The sequence below is a fragment of the Equus przewalskii genome, chromosome 17 (genome assembly GCF_037783145.1).
Source record: "Equus przewalskii isolate Varuska chromosome 17, EquPr2, whole genome shotgun sequence".
NCBI classification, from domain to species: Eukaryota; Metazoa; Chordata; class Mammalia; order Perissodactyla; family Equidae; genus Equus; species Equus przewalskii.
The window spans coordinates 66,736,508-66,751,389 of record NC_091847.1 but is presented as its reverse complement, the minus strand read 5'-3'; the positions used below and the strand labels follow the sequence as shown (position 1 = coordinate 66,751,389).

The 14,882-nt window shown below is 38.1% G+C and overlaps 1 long non-coding RNA gene across 3 annotated transcripts in view; it reads left to right on the top strand.

The window, feature by feature from the left end:
* LOC139076663 (uncharacterized) overlaps nucleotides 1–14,882 on the top strand; it is a 204,352-nt gene that overhangs the window by 43,168 nt on the left and 146,302 nt on the right. Inside the window, exon 3 of one of the 3 annotated variants that reach the window (XR_011528494.1) lies at nucleotides 5,284–5,405. The exons of the other annotated variants lie outside the window; for them this stretch is intronic. This is a non-coding gene — a long non-coding RNA (uncharacterized lncRNA). Of the gene's footprint in view, nucleotides 1–5,283; nucleotides 5,406–14,882 lie in introns of those variants that run through there. 3 annotated transcript variants of the gene reach the window in all.

Genomic DNA, 14,882 nt, shown 5'->3' with positions numbered 1-14,882 from the left:
CACCAAACACTCCATTCTCATCTCCAAAGGTGTCATATGATTATAAGAACTCTTAACAGAAATACAGAATCCCAACAGTTCATTCATTGACTTATTTATTCACCAAATATTTGTTGAGCAACTTCTTTAGGAAATACTCTCCTAGGGGCTGGTAATACAAAGATAAGGCATGATCCTTGCCCTGGTGGAGGTTATCGTCTAGTACAGGAGCCAGATGTGTAAACATGAAATTACAATAGAGAATGATAAGTGCAGAATGGAAGTATATACAAAGTAATGTTTTGTTCAGCGGAGGTTGTCAAGGACTCTGCTAGACTGGGCGAGAAAAGGCTTCCCTGAGGAGGAGATTTGAGCTGAGTGATGAGAAATCATGGAATTCATAATGAAGAGGGAGAGGTAGGAGCAATGACTCTAATAAAGTTTGCCTTCAGCATGGAATTCACGTAGAGGATTAGTAGGAAATTTTAGCTTTAGTGGCAGCAGAGCTAAAAATGAGAATGGACAAAATGAGAGATGCTGAGGAAGTGGAACAACAGGTAGAATTTAATAATGTGGAAGAAGAACGCAAAGATGACTCCCAGGTCTCTAAGTGTGGGAAGAATCTTAGGTATTGCTTAGTCCCACTTTTGACCCAATGCAGGAGTCTCCTCCACAGCCTTCCAAAATGGTGGCCTACTAGCTTCTGTTGGAACCCTTCCAGGAGTGGGAGCTGTCTGCCTTATAAGCAGCAGCCTGCTTCATTCTGGACAGCTTGAATTTTAGAAAGAGCTTTATGTTGACCTGAAATCTGCCTGCCTTTCAATTCTACCCATTGGTCTTAATTCTGCAAGGACTAGGTTTGTTTTCTTAGGTCTACGTCTGAGTCCTTCACATTTTTAGAAACAGCTATTTTGTCTCTCTTAGTCCTTGTCATTCTTCTTCCCTCAAAACATTCCCAAGGCTTCAAGAAAATCTTGACAAAATCTCTGTCTGTCATAATGCTGACATATGGAAAGGTAGATTTTCACATTTCTCCACAGGTTGGACTTGGTATCATAAATGTGTCATGACCTTAAAATAAGAAACTCCTTGACTGAGGCTGGTAGCATATCAGCTTCATGAGCAGCACAATGAAATAATAAGAGGATAGAACAAATGTTAGAGAAGAATAGTGTATCTCCTTAAAATATAATTTGCTAAGAGATTACAGCCTCTTCCTGGGGTTGTATGACCATTCCCTTAGTCACTTGAAGTAACAGGCTTATTTTATTACAGAAGGAAACAACATGTGGCTTGATTCAAATAAAGTCAACACTTAGACTAAGAAAATAAAATAATATTAGAGCTGAAAGTGGTGTTTAAGATGATCTTGTCTAACCCCTTAATTTTATAGACCAGGCAACATATGACTACTTGATGGTTACAAGTAGTAAAATTATTTGCTAAAACCCTTTAGGAGAATAGTTGATAAGTAACTAGACATTCCTATAGTGTCATATTAACACCACACAGATTATTTTCTAGTCACAAAGGAAAATATCATTGTACAGTGGAGGAATCCAGCAATTATTACACAAATGAACAGTTAAGTTTCTCATCTCTAATGATAGTTCATCTGGATAATATTTTCTGATGAGATTCAACATGGAGTACCTAACATCACCTATGATATAATCTGGGCATAAATCTCTAATTAGAACACACAAAGTTCAACAAGTGGTGCTGGGACAACTGGATATCCACATACAAAAGTGAATTTGGACCCTTTTCTCATATATATATAAAAAATAACTCAAAGTGGACAAAAGACCTAAATATAAGCACTAAAATGATAAAACTCTTAGAAGGAAGCATAGTGGTAAATCTTTGTGACTTTGGATTGGCAATGGTTTCTTAAATATGACAACAAATGCACAGGGAACAAAAGAAAAAAATTGGACTTCATCAAAATTAAAACCTTTTTTGTATCAAAGATCATTATTAAGAAAGTAAAAAAGCAACCTACAGAATCATATATCTGATAAGGGTCTAGTATTCAGGACACATAAAGAAACAACCCAATTTAAAAATGGGCAAAGGACTTGAATAGCCATTTCTCTGAAGAAGATACAAATGAGCAAAAAGCATCTGAAAAAATGCTCAATGTCACTAGTTATTAGGAAAATGCAAATCAAAATCACAATGAGATACTACTTCATACTCACCAGAATGAATATGATGTTTTTCAGTGGAAAATCACAAGTGTTGATGAGGATGTGGAGACATTGGAACCCACATACGTTGCTGTTGGGAATGTAAAATAGTGTAGCTACTGTGGAAAACATTCTGGCAGTTCCTCAAAAAGTTAAAAATAGAGTTACCATATGACCGAGCAACTCCACTCCTAGGTATATACTCAAGAGAATTGAAAACCTATATTCACATTTGAAAATATGTATAGGAATGTTCATATCAGCACTATTCATAATAGCCAAAAACTGAAACCATCTCAAATGTCCATCAACTGATGAATGGATAAACACAATGTAGTACAATGGAATATTATTCAACCATAAAAAGTAGTAAAGTACTGATACATGTTACAACATGAATGAATCTTGAAAACATTACGCTAAGGGAAAGTTAGACATAAAAACACAAAAGGCCACATATTGAATGATTCCACTTATATGCAATGTCCAGAATAGGAAAATTCATAGAAACAGAAAGTAAATGTTGCCAAAGGATTGGGGGAGGAAGATATTGGGAGATATGGGGTTTCTTTTTAGGGTGATGGAAGTATTCTGGAATTAGATAGTGGTAGTGGCTCGCGACATTGTGAATATACTAAAACTTCTAAATGATTAAAATAGTGAATTTTATGTTATGTGAATTTATCACAGCAAAAAGTTTTTTAAAAGAGTATACCAAGTTTTAGATGTGACTCCATTTTACAGTTACTTCAGGCAACAGAGAAACAAGCTAAATGATATCAGATATGACAAATAGAAATGGCAAGCAATAGGATATGTTGGAATATATGAGGAAGCCATTTGGTGTAAACCTAATTCAGCCTGACTTTGTTTTTCCAAAAGGGGCTGACATGGCCATTGAACATGCATTGTACAACCACTTTAAACATTTGCTATGTCCCAAAGACAAGAGCAGATTGCCTTAAGATAAAGGTGCAACTTCCCCCTACATAGGTATTTCCTTGAGGATAAGCATCTTTCCCTAGGCTAGGAACTGATTGCTGTGCTCACCTGTGACCAGACAGCTGGAAACAACAGATATACTACCTGCTGTGTCCATCAACTGCTGTGCTGACAGAGCGGTCTCATGACTATTGTAAAAGGGACATTTCAATCATATGTGAAACATCCTCTTTGAGGGTGTATAACCACTCTGTACACCCCACTTCTTTGGTGCCCTTCCTTCCTTTGGGAAGGAAGGCCCTGGGCTATGGTCCTCACATTTTGGCTCAGAATAAACTCACCCAAATTTTCATTTATAGATTGGTTATGGACAGGTAGAAGCAATAGGACAAACCCAGAAGGTGACTCAATCTGTAGGACAACTGGACTGTTCTTTAAAAAAAACCAATAACACAAAAAGGTGACTGTGCCAGCGTTGAACTATATGGCCAAATACCCCAAGAGGTGTGTGCTCTTGAATAGTGAGAATAGGGTGTTTTAATTATTTTGTTTGTCAGTACTTTATTGTTTTCTAACAAACGCATATATTATTTCTATAATTAAAAGTGTATTAAAAGTACTTGCTTGAGGTCATATAGCTAATTTAGAGAATTAAAACAATTTTTTACAAAACAATTCAGAAAAAGACTGAAAACCACAGAGTAGGACTTAACCCTTAAATACTGGCTGCAAGGGAGAGGTTCCAAATGGTTGGGTTTGGAAAAGGGAATAATAGCCATATGTTGGTATAACATGAAGATTTTCCTCTTTGCCACTACATTTCTGTTTCTTCAAATGTTCCTTTTTCCTTTTTTTCTGCTTCTTCTTTTGGCTCCTTTTCTCCCCCATCCTTCATTTTTCCCCTTTTCTATCTTAATATGTCCCACCCATCTCCTTTTTGTTTTCTTTGTTTCTTTCTTGGCCTTTCTTTAAGGGTCTGCCCCTTCCCCCATATCTTCCCTGAGAGGCTGTTCTTTACGCAGGGAGAAAGCAGTAGTTCCCAGGATCAGACTTCCGTCTGTCTCTGGCATTGTTCACAGAGGAAGTTACTCTTTCCAAGCACAGGTGGGGAAGAGACTGTGGCCCTCTCCACCATATGCATCGAAGTTTGCAAGGAACTGTACTGTAGGAGATAGTAGGTGAAACTCCGGGTTCCGTCTACAGTTTGAATGATGGAACTTTAAACATACTGGGGAGAGGAGATTGGGGAAAGTGGAGCAAATGGATCCTTCCTGCTTTTTATTTATTTCAAGGGAAGGAGATCTATAGTCCTATGGGTGGAATTGGATTGAACTGAGTGTTGTGTCCGGGGTTGACCTGGCACTGTCTGATATCATAATCTATCTACAAACTGCTTCAACCTTCGAGAGCCTGTGTGCCAGAGGTGGAGGTTAGAAAGATGTGGAAGAACTCAGGGAGATTGATGAACTTTGATAATTTTTTGTATTTGATAAATAACAATGCATTTTAAATTATTAATTATGAGATAAAAGGAAATTGTTATATTTTGAATTTGTTGGCTGGTACATAGACTTTAAAAAATCTATTTATTGAACTACATAGTCATCTATAACTTGAGTTTCCTCAGCCCTTACCAGCCTGTAGTGTGTACAAGTGGAGTTCAATTCAAGGTATATTCTATATATTTTTTAAAAGTATATTACCCAAAATTTACACCACTTGCTATGTAGGACCTCAGATTCCTGAAATGTTTGCCCTAAAGTGTTTCTGAGAATCTACAGAGCATCCAATCGGCTATAAGGCATTCCTTCTGCTGGGTGCTTCCCCTGGGCAAGACTGCTGTTTCCACCCTCAGCCTCCGCCAGGCACTGCTGCCTTCCCGCCAGTCACCACCACTCCTCCGTTGCACCACCCTCTCCTGGTCAGTGCTTGAGTCTCTGTGATGGTTAATTTTATGGGTCAACTAGACTGGGCTAAGGGATGTCCAAATAGCTGGCAAAATATTATTTCTGGATTTGTCTCTGAGAGTGCGTATGGAGAAGATTAGCATTTGAATCAGTAGACTGACTGAAGATCCCCCTCACCAATATGGGACATCACCCAATCAGTTGAGGGCTCAAATAGAACAAAAAGGTGGAGGAAGGGCAAATTCACTCTCTGTCTTCTTCAGCTGAGACATCCCTCTTCTCCTGCCCTTGGACATCTGAGCTCATAGTTCTTCGGACTTTGGAGGTGGACAGAATCATACCGCTGGCTTTCCTGGTTTTCTAGTTTGCTGATGGCAGATTGTGGGGCTTTCTGGCCTCCATAACCACGTGAGCCAATTCCTATAATAAATCTCCTCTTAAATGTAGCTATATATATCCTATTGGTTCTGTTTCTCTGAGAACCCTGACTAATACAGTTTCCTTCCTTTGAGGGGCCAGACTTATGCTGCAGTCTGGCAAAGTGGAGGAGGACATCTCTTTCCATCTTCACCTTACATTTTTACGTGAGGGAGCTGCCTGTGCCTGAATATCATACAGCAGGTTAGTGAAAGAACTGTTTCAGCTTTTACTGTAATCTGAGTGGCTGGACCAGGGACAAATGGCTCAGAATTACCTTTTCATTGTTACTCCTTTTTTGCTGATTATATGTGAAGATAGAAAAAACATTAATAAAATACAGAGAAAATGGACTAAAAATTTGCCATACATTTAAATGTCTATATAAACGTATAAATTTATAATGTTTACATAAATGGAATCATCATATTCTATAAATTCATTTCAAATATAAAGATCTATTTATTATTTTTTGAATGGTCATGTAGCATTCTGTTGCTGGATGTACGATGACTTTTTAGCCAGATCCTTTTTAATGGAATTCCATGTTTATAGCTGCCTGACTATAAACAACGCTGTCACGCACATCTGTACATGTATCTACTAGTTCCTTAGGAGAAATTTTTAGAATTGGTGACTCAATGGTGAATAGACATTACAATTTTGATGGATACTGGAGAGAATGATCTCTACAGAATTTGTACCACTGTGGAGGACAGTTGGAGAGTCTGAGACCCTCTGTCAGCTGTAAGTAAGGCTGGCCATTTTCCCTCACCTTCACTAGATAATATCCATATTATCCATCTTTTTCATCTTTGCCAGTCTGGAAGGTTTAAAAAAATCCGTGTTCATTCTTGTTTTAATTTGAATTTTTTTAATTGAGATTAATAGTAGTTTACATCATTGTGAAATTTCAGTTGTACATTATTTCTTGTCCGTCACCATGTAGGTGCTCCCCCTTTTTTTGTTGAGTTGTGTGAGTTCTTTGTATACATTAGGTATCAAACCCTTGTCTGATAAATGATTTGCCAGTATTTTCTCCCAGTTGATGGGTTGTCCTTCCATTTGTTTATGGTCTCCTTTGCTTTGTAGAAGCTTTTTAGCCTGATGTAGTCCCGTTTGTTAACTATTTCTTTTGTTTCCCTTACCCGAGTAGACATGGTATTCGAAAACATGTGGCTAAGACCAACGTCAAAGGGTTTACTGCCTATATTTTCCTCTAGGATTTTTATGGTTTCAGTTCTTACATTCAAATCTTTAATCCATTTGGAGTTAATTTTTGTGTATTTTTTGTGTATGGTGCAAGATAACGGTCTACTTTCATTCTTTTCCATGTAGCTGTCAGTTTTCCCAACACCATTTATTGAAGAGACTTTCCTTTCTCCATTGTATGTTCTTGGCTCCTTTGTCAAAGATTAACTGTCCATAGATCTGTGATTTTATTTCTGGGCTTTCAATTCTGATCCATTGGTCTATTTGTCTGTTTTTGTGCCAGTACCATGCTGTTTTGATTACTATAGCTTTGTAGCATGTTTTGAAGTCAGGGATGATGATGCCTCCATCTTTTTGTTCTTTTCTCTCAGGATTGCTTTGGTAATTCAGGGTCTTTGGTTGGTCCATATAAATTTTTGGATTCTTTGTTCTATTTCTGTGAAGAACGTCATTGGGGTTCTGATTGGGACTGCATTAAATCTGTAGATTGCTTTAGGTGGTATGGACATTTTTACTATGTTGCATTCTTCTGACTCATGAACATGGAATATATTTCCATTTCTTTATGTCTTTCTCAGTTTCTTTCAGTAATGACTTATAGTTTTCACTGTACAGGTCTTAACCTCTTTGGTTAAGTTTATACCTAGGTATTTTATTCGTTTTGTTGCAATTGTAAATGGGATTGTATTCTTGATTTCTTTTCTGCTAGTTCATTGTTAGTGTATAGGAATGCAACTGACTTTTTAAAATTGATTTTGTACCCTGCAACTTTGCTGTAGTTGTTGATTATTTCTAGCAGTTTTCTGGTGGATTCTTTAGGGTTTTCTATACATGGAATCATATCATCTGCAAATAGTGAAACTTTCACTTCTTCCTTTCCAATTTGGATTCCTTTTATTTCTTTTTCTTGCCTAATTGCTCTGGCCAATACCTCCAGTACTATGTTGAATAGGAGTGGTGAGAGTGGGCACCCTTGTCTTATTCCTGTTCTCAGAGGAATGGCTTTCAGTTTTTTGCCATTAAGTGTGATGTTGGCTGTGGGTTTGTCATATAGGCCTTTATTATGTTGAGGTAATTTTGTTCAATACCCATTTTATTGAAGGTTTTTATCATAAATGGATGTTGGATCTTGTCAAATGCTTTCTCTGCATCTATTGAGATGATCGTGTGATTTTTATTCCTCATTTTGTTAATGTGGTGTAATGCATTGATTGATTTGCGGATGTTGAACCATCCCTGCATCCCCAGAATGAATCCCACTTGATCAGGGTGTATGATTCTTTTACTGTATTGCTGTATTCGGTTTGCCAATGTTTTGTTGAGGATTTTTGCATCTAAGTTCACCAAGGATCTTGGCCTGTAGTTTTCCTTCTTCCTGTTGTCCTTGCCTGGTTTTAGTATCAGGATAATGTTGGCCTCATAGAATGTGTTAGGAAGTGTTCCATTTTCTTCAATTTTCAGAATGGTTTGAGAAGAATAGGTACTAAATCTTCTTTCAATGTTTGGTAGAATTCTCCAGAGAAGCCATTTGGTCCTGGACTTTTGTTTTTTGGGAGGTTTTTGATTACTGTTTCAATCTCTGTACTTGTGATTGGTCTGTTCAGATTCTCTGTTTCTTGTTGATTCAATTTTGGCAGGTTGTATGAGTTTAGGAATTCATCCATTGCTTCTAGGTTATCAAATTTGTGGGCATATAGTTTTTCATAGTATTCTCTTATAATCCTTTGTATTTCTGCTGTATCCATTGTAATTTCTCCTCTTTCATTTCTAATTATATTTATTTGAGCCTTCTCTCTTTTTTCCTTGGTGAGTCTGGCTAAGGGTTTGTCAATTTTGTTTATCTTCTCAAAGAACCAGCTCTTAGTTTTGTTGATCCTTTTTACTGTTTTTTTTAGACTCTATTTCATTTATTTCTGCTCTGATTTTTATTTTTTCCCTCCTTCTGCCAACTCTGGGCTTTGTCTGTTCTTCTTTTTCTAGCTCTGTCAGGTGCATTTTAAGATTACTTATTTGAGATTTTTCTTGCTTGCTGAGGTGGGCCTGTATTACTATGAATTTCCCTCTTATGACTACTTTTGCTGCATCCCGTAAGAGTTGGTAAGTTGTATTTTCATTTTTGTTTGTCTCCAGGTATTTTTTAATTTCCTCTTTGATTTCTTCAATGATCCAGTGGTTGTTCAATAGCATGTTGTTTAGTCTCCACATATTTCTGAGTTTCCCGGTTTTGTTCTTGTGGTTGATTTCTAGCTTCATAGCATTGTAGTCAGAAAAGATGGTTGGGATGATGTCAATCTTCTTGAAATTATTGAGGCTTGGCTTGTTATCCAACGTATGGTCTATCTTTGAAACTGTTCCATGGGCACTTGGGAAGAATGTATTTTCTGCTGTTTTTGGATGGAATGCTCTATATATGTCTATTAAGTCCATCTGGTCAAGTGTTTCATTTAAATCTACTATTTCCTTGTTGACTTTTTGTATGGAGGATCTGTCCATTGAACTAAGTGGGGTGTTGCAGTCCCCTACTATTATTGAGTTGCTGTTAATTTCTCCCTTTAGGTCTGTTAATAATTGTTTTACATACTTTGGTGCCCATGTGGTAGGTGCATATATATTAATAAGTGTTATATCCTCTTGGTGGAATGTCCCTTTTATCATTAAATATTGCCCCTCTTTGTCTCTCCTTGTCTTTTTTAACTTGAAGTCTGCTTTGTCTGATAAAAATATGGCAACATCTTCTTTCTTTTGTTGGCCATTAGCTTGGAGTATTGTCTTCCATCCCTTCACTCTAAGCCTATGTTTGTCTTTGTAGCTGAGGTGCGTTTCCTGGAGGCAGCACATTGTTGGGTCTTTTTTTTTTTTAAATCTATCCAGCTACTCTGTCTTTTGATTGGAGAGTTCAGTCCATTTACACTTAGAGAGATTATTGTCATATGAGGGCTTAATGCTTCTGTTTTATCTCTTGTTTGCTGATTGTTCTGTGTCTCCACTGTTTCTCTTCCTTTGTATTTTTGACTGCCATTTCATTTTCTTGGTTTTCTGAGAGGGATTTCTGAGTTCTCTCCTTTTTTGTGAATTGTGGCTATGCCCTGATTTTTTGTGTAGTGGTTATCGTGAGGATTGTATGAAAGATATTGGAGATGAGATAGTCCATTTTCTTATAGCCTCTTATCTCCATTAACTTAAGCAGGTTCCTTCCCTTTCCTCTCCCCTTCTGAGTAATTGCTGTTACATATTGTTTTGTTTTTAACTTTTGAGTTTGTGGTGAAGTTGAAGTGTTTTTCATTACTTTTGATGCTTTCTTTCCCTTTCTCTTTTAAGTTGTAATTGAGCCTTTGCCTCCCTGTTCCAGTAGAGAGCTGCAGGTTTCTGATCATGTCTGTCTATTTATCTTCTTGCTCAGAGCTTTGTAGACCTTTGCCTTTTTGTTGCCAGTGTGAGGGTATCTTTAATGATTTCTTATAGGGAAGGTCTATTGGCAATGAACTCCCTTAGCTTTTGTTTATCTGGGAAAGCTTTTATTTCTCCATTGTATCTGAAGGAAAGTTTTGCTGGATAGAGTATTCTTGGCTGAAAGTTGTGTCTTTCAGTATTTTGAATATATCATTCCATTCTCTCCTAGCCTGTAGGGTTTCTGCCAAGAAATCTGTTGAAAGCCTGATCGGATTTCCTTTGTAGGTTATTTTCTTCTGCCTTGCTACTCCTAATATTCTTTATTTATCCCAAACTTTTGCCATTTTTACTATTATATGTCTTGGAAAGGGTCTTTTCACGTTGATAAAGTTGGGCATTCTATTAACTTCATTTATCTTTAAATCTGAAACCATCTCCATGTTTGGGAAGTTCTCAGCAATTATTTCTTTGAACAAGCTCTCTGCTCCTTTCTCCCTCTCTTCCTCATCTGGGATACCTATAATCCTTATGTTGCTTTCCTAATTGAGTTGGATAATTCTTGAAGAATTCCTTCATTAAAAAAAAAATCTTAGTTCTATCTTCTCCTCCACCTGTAGAATTTCCACATTTTTATCCTCAAGAAGATTATTTCCTCCACAAGATGAATTCTATTTCTTAATGATTCTGGATTATTATTTATTTCATTAATTGTGTTTTTCACATTCAGAATTTCTGCTTGATTTTTTTTTTATAGTTTCAATCTCTTTGGTGAAGAGATTCATTTTTTTGCTGAGCTCCGTGAATTGTCTTTCCATGTTTTCTTGTAAGTTGCTGAGTTTCCTTATGATGGCTATTTTGAATTATCTGTCATTTAGGTTGTATATTTCTGTGTCTTCAGTGTTGGTTTCTGGAGAATTGTCATTTTCCTTCTGGTGTGAATTGTTGCTGCAGTTTCTCATGGTGTTTGATGAGCTAATCTTTTGTTGGGAGCATTTGTGGTGTTCTTAAGATGCAGATTCCCCCTGTTACTGCTCGGGGGAGGAGCAGGAGCAGTGTTTCTGGCCCCACACCATATGCTGGAAGCTGTGGGGGTATTATGGGTGCTTCCCCCAGCCTGGGATGCATTCAGGCACTTGTCTGGACTGTCCTTGTTGGGCGGGGCTTCCTCACTAGGCTAGGGCCACTCTTTGGTGCCTAAGGGGTGCTCTGAGTTCCCCCTCCCTCCCAGAAAGTGAGCACCAGTGTACTCAAAGCTACTGTGTCTATTCCCACAGAAGCCCAGAACACGTTCCCTCTTTGGAAGCGCAGCTGCACTGTGAGCATTTGCACGTGCCTGAGAAGTGTTTGCCCCAGCATGGAAATCTGTTGAGGTCCCTGTTTTTGATCTGCAGTCTGTGGGGCTGCTGAGCTTGGTGGGCGGGGCTTCTCTGCTGGGACCTGGGCTGTGGCTGCTCCTTTATGGCACAGGGGCACAGTGGGCTCCCTCTCTCTGCCAGGAGAGTGACCATGAGTGAAGGCTAAGTGTTACCTCCTCCTCCTCTTATGATCACCCCACTGCATGTTCCCACTTTTGGGGTGCTTGCACCAGGTTGGAAAGCATTTGCGTGCAAGCACATGGCTATGGAGGGAGAGCAGAGTGCACTCACCTATCTCTGCCACTTGCTAGGGGGCCAGTCCACCCACCCTCAGATGTATAGCTGTGTGTGTCTCTCAGGCATCCTGTTGTGCTGTGTGGGCTTACTCTGTTGGTCAGTGAGTGTCCATTTAGTTGTAGTTCAAAAGTGGGAGAGATGAAGGAAAGAGCTCACTCCACCATGTTGCTAACAACACTCTTTAATTTGAATTGTTTTTTAGTTTTAGTGAACATTCCGTATTTGTTAATTCTTCTGTAATTTGCCTGTTCAGATATTTTGGCCATTTAAATTGGGGTGTTAAATTTTTAATTGATTTCCAAAGGCTATTTGAATATCAAATACTAACATTTATATGTCAATATTTAATAAGTTTTTCCCCTGCCTAATTTCCTTGCTAAGATTAGGCTTTCTCCAAGAAGCTCTTACTCCCCCTGAACACAGCTCATTTAGACCATTCTACCAGTTTAATAGCCATGCTCATATATGCTTAAATTTCTGCTGGGATTTCTGCTGGATAGTTGTATGATAGGGTATGTCAGTAAAAGGTGCACACACTAAAGTCACATTTATTTGAAATGAAAATTATTGTTAGAAATTATAGCTTGTGGTCTAATGGAAAGATATAACATTCAAAATAGGCAGAGTTTGAGATGTAAGGTACTAGCATAATCAATTTAGAAGGCTGACATATGTGTTTAGAAATTTATTAATCTAAGGCTGGAAGTTTGGAGTAGAATCCTTGAGTGATGTTTTCAAAAAGAGGAAAGCATGTGCAATGTTCCTCTCTGCCTGCCCCTCCAGTCCTTCCTTGATCACAGCTGAGCTCTCTCCCTACCCACATATCTTAGTGGTTCTTAAATTGGCTGTACACTGCAATCACCTGGGGAACTTTAGAAACTACTCATTACTGAGGTCTGCTGTAGATGTTCTGAAACACAGTCATGCCCACATGACAACAATTCAGTCAACGAGAGGCCACATATACAATGGTGATCCCGTAAGATTATAATGGAGCTGAAAAATTCTTTTTGCCTAGTGACATCATAGACATCATGACACCAGCATACAATGCATTACTCATGTGTTTGTGGTGATGTGGGGGTAAACAAGCTTACTGTGCTGCCAGTTGTATAGAAGTATAGCACACACAATTATGTACCGTACATAATACTTGATAATGATAATAAACAATTATGTTACTGGTTTATGTATTTACTTTACTTTTTATTGATACTTTAGAGTATACTCCTTCTACTTATTAAAAAAAAGTTAACTGTAAAACAGTATGCTACATTACATCGGCAGCAGCCTCACACATCTCATGTTTATTGTATCATTTGATTGTATCATTTTCCCTTGTGCTTGATATAATCCTGTGTTGTTTTGTTCATCATGGCTCCTAAGCATATGAAATCCACTGCTAATGTTGCCAGTAAGAGGTCATGTCGAGTGATTGACCCGGAAATAAAATTAAAGTGATTAAGGACTACGAAGGTGTAAAATCAGTGATGGTTATTGCTCACTAGTCAAGCGTGTCCCATTCCACTATAGCTATAATCTTGAAGAATAAGAACAAAGTGATGGAAGCTGTTAAAGGATATGCTTCATTAAAGGCACCAAAACTAACAAAATTTCAAGAAGAGCCTATATTAGATGTGGAGAAACTTCTAATGGCCTGGCTTGAAGACTTGACACCAAAGCATATCCTTCTCAGCACTACAATGATCATAGCCAAAGCAAAAAGTTTGTTTGCAATGTTTTAAGAAAAGGCTGGGCCTGACTGTGGTATTGAATTTACTGCTAGCTCTGGGTGGTTTACACAAGTCAAGAATCATTTTTCCTTGCATAATATGAAAGTGAGTGATGAGCAAGTGCTGATGTTAAGGCAGTTGAAGAATTTTTGGAAACTCTAGATAAGCTGACTGTGGAAGAAAATTACTTGCCAGAGCAAATATTCAGTGTGGATGAAACCTCCCTATTCTAAGGCTTTTTTAAGGACAGGGTAACCATTTTGCTTGAGGGCAACGTTGCAGACTACAAACTGAAACCCTTTGTGAGCTGGCACAGTGAGAATCGCAGGGACTTCAAGCGTATCAATAAGCACACACTGTCAGATACTACAGGAGCAATAAGAAGTCATGGATGACCCAGTTCCTTTTCCAAGATGCCCTCCTGAGTTGCTATGCCAGTGAAATGGAGAAGTACTGTTTGGAGAATAGCATACCTTTCAAGATTTTGTTTATGTTTGATATTGCTCCCAGACATCCTCCTTTTATTGGTGATTTTCATCCCAATATCAAACCAATGGATTCAACCAATGGATCAAGGAATTATAGAAGCTTTTAAGGCCTACCACCTGAGGATAACCTTTGCCCAGGCTATTGTTGCAACTGAGGAAGACGCTGGTGAAATTCTGGAAGGATTACAACCTCTATGACTGTATCAAGAACCTTACATGGGCTTGGGATGATGTCACCTAGGAGTGTATGAATAGCATCTGGAAGAAGACTCTCAACAGGTTCATCCATGACTTCAAGGGACTTGCCAAGGATGAGGAGCTCCTAAAGGTGGTTCCTGAGGAACTAACTAATGAGGAGTTGTTGGAACTGGTACCGGAAGTCATAGCTGAAAAAGAGGCAAGAGAAGAGGAAACTGCAGGAGAAGAAAAAGAAGAACCCCCCGGAGAAAATGTACAGTGAAGGATTTAGCAGAAGTTTTGTAGACCTCAACAAGCTCCTCAAAAAGTTTGAAAACATGGACCCCCAACATTGAAACGTTTTCATTAATAGAGAGGAATATTCATAATGCATTATCTGCTTACAAGTAAATCTATGATGAAAAAAGAAACAAACCAAGCAAACCACCGTGGACATATTTCTGAAAAGACTGACACCTCCTCAGGCAGGTCCTTCAGGATGTATTCCAGAAGAAGGCATTGTCATAGGAGATGACAGCTTCATGCTTGTTATTGTCCCTGAAGACCTTCCAGTGGGACAAGTTGTGGAAGTGGAAGACAGTGATATTGATGATCCTGACCCTGTGTAGGCCTAGGATGACGTGTGTATTTGTCTTAGTTTTTAACAAAAAAGTTTAAAAAGTAAAAAAAAAATAAAAATTTTAAAAATAGAAAGTTTATAGAATAAGGATATAAAGGAAGAAAATATTTTTGTGCAGCTGTACAACGTGTTTGTGTTTTAAGCTGTGTTATT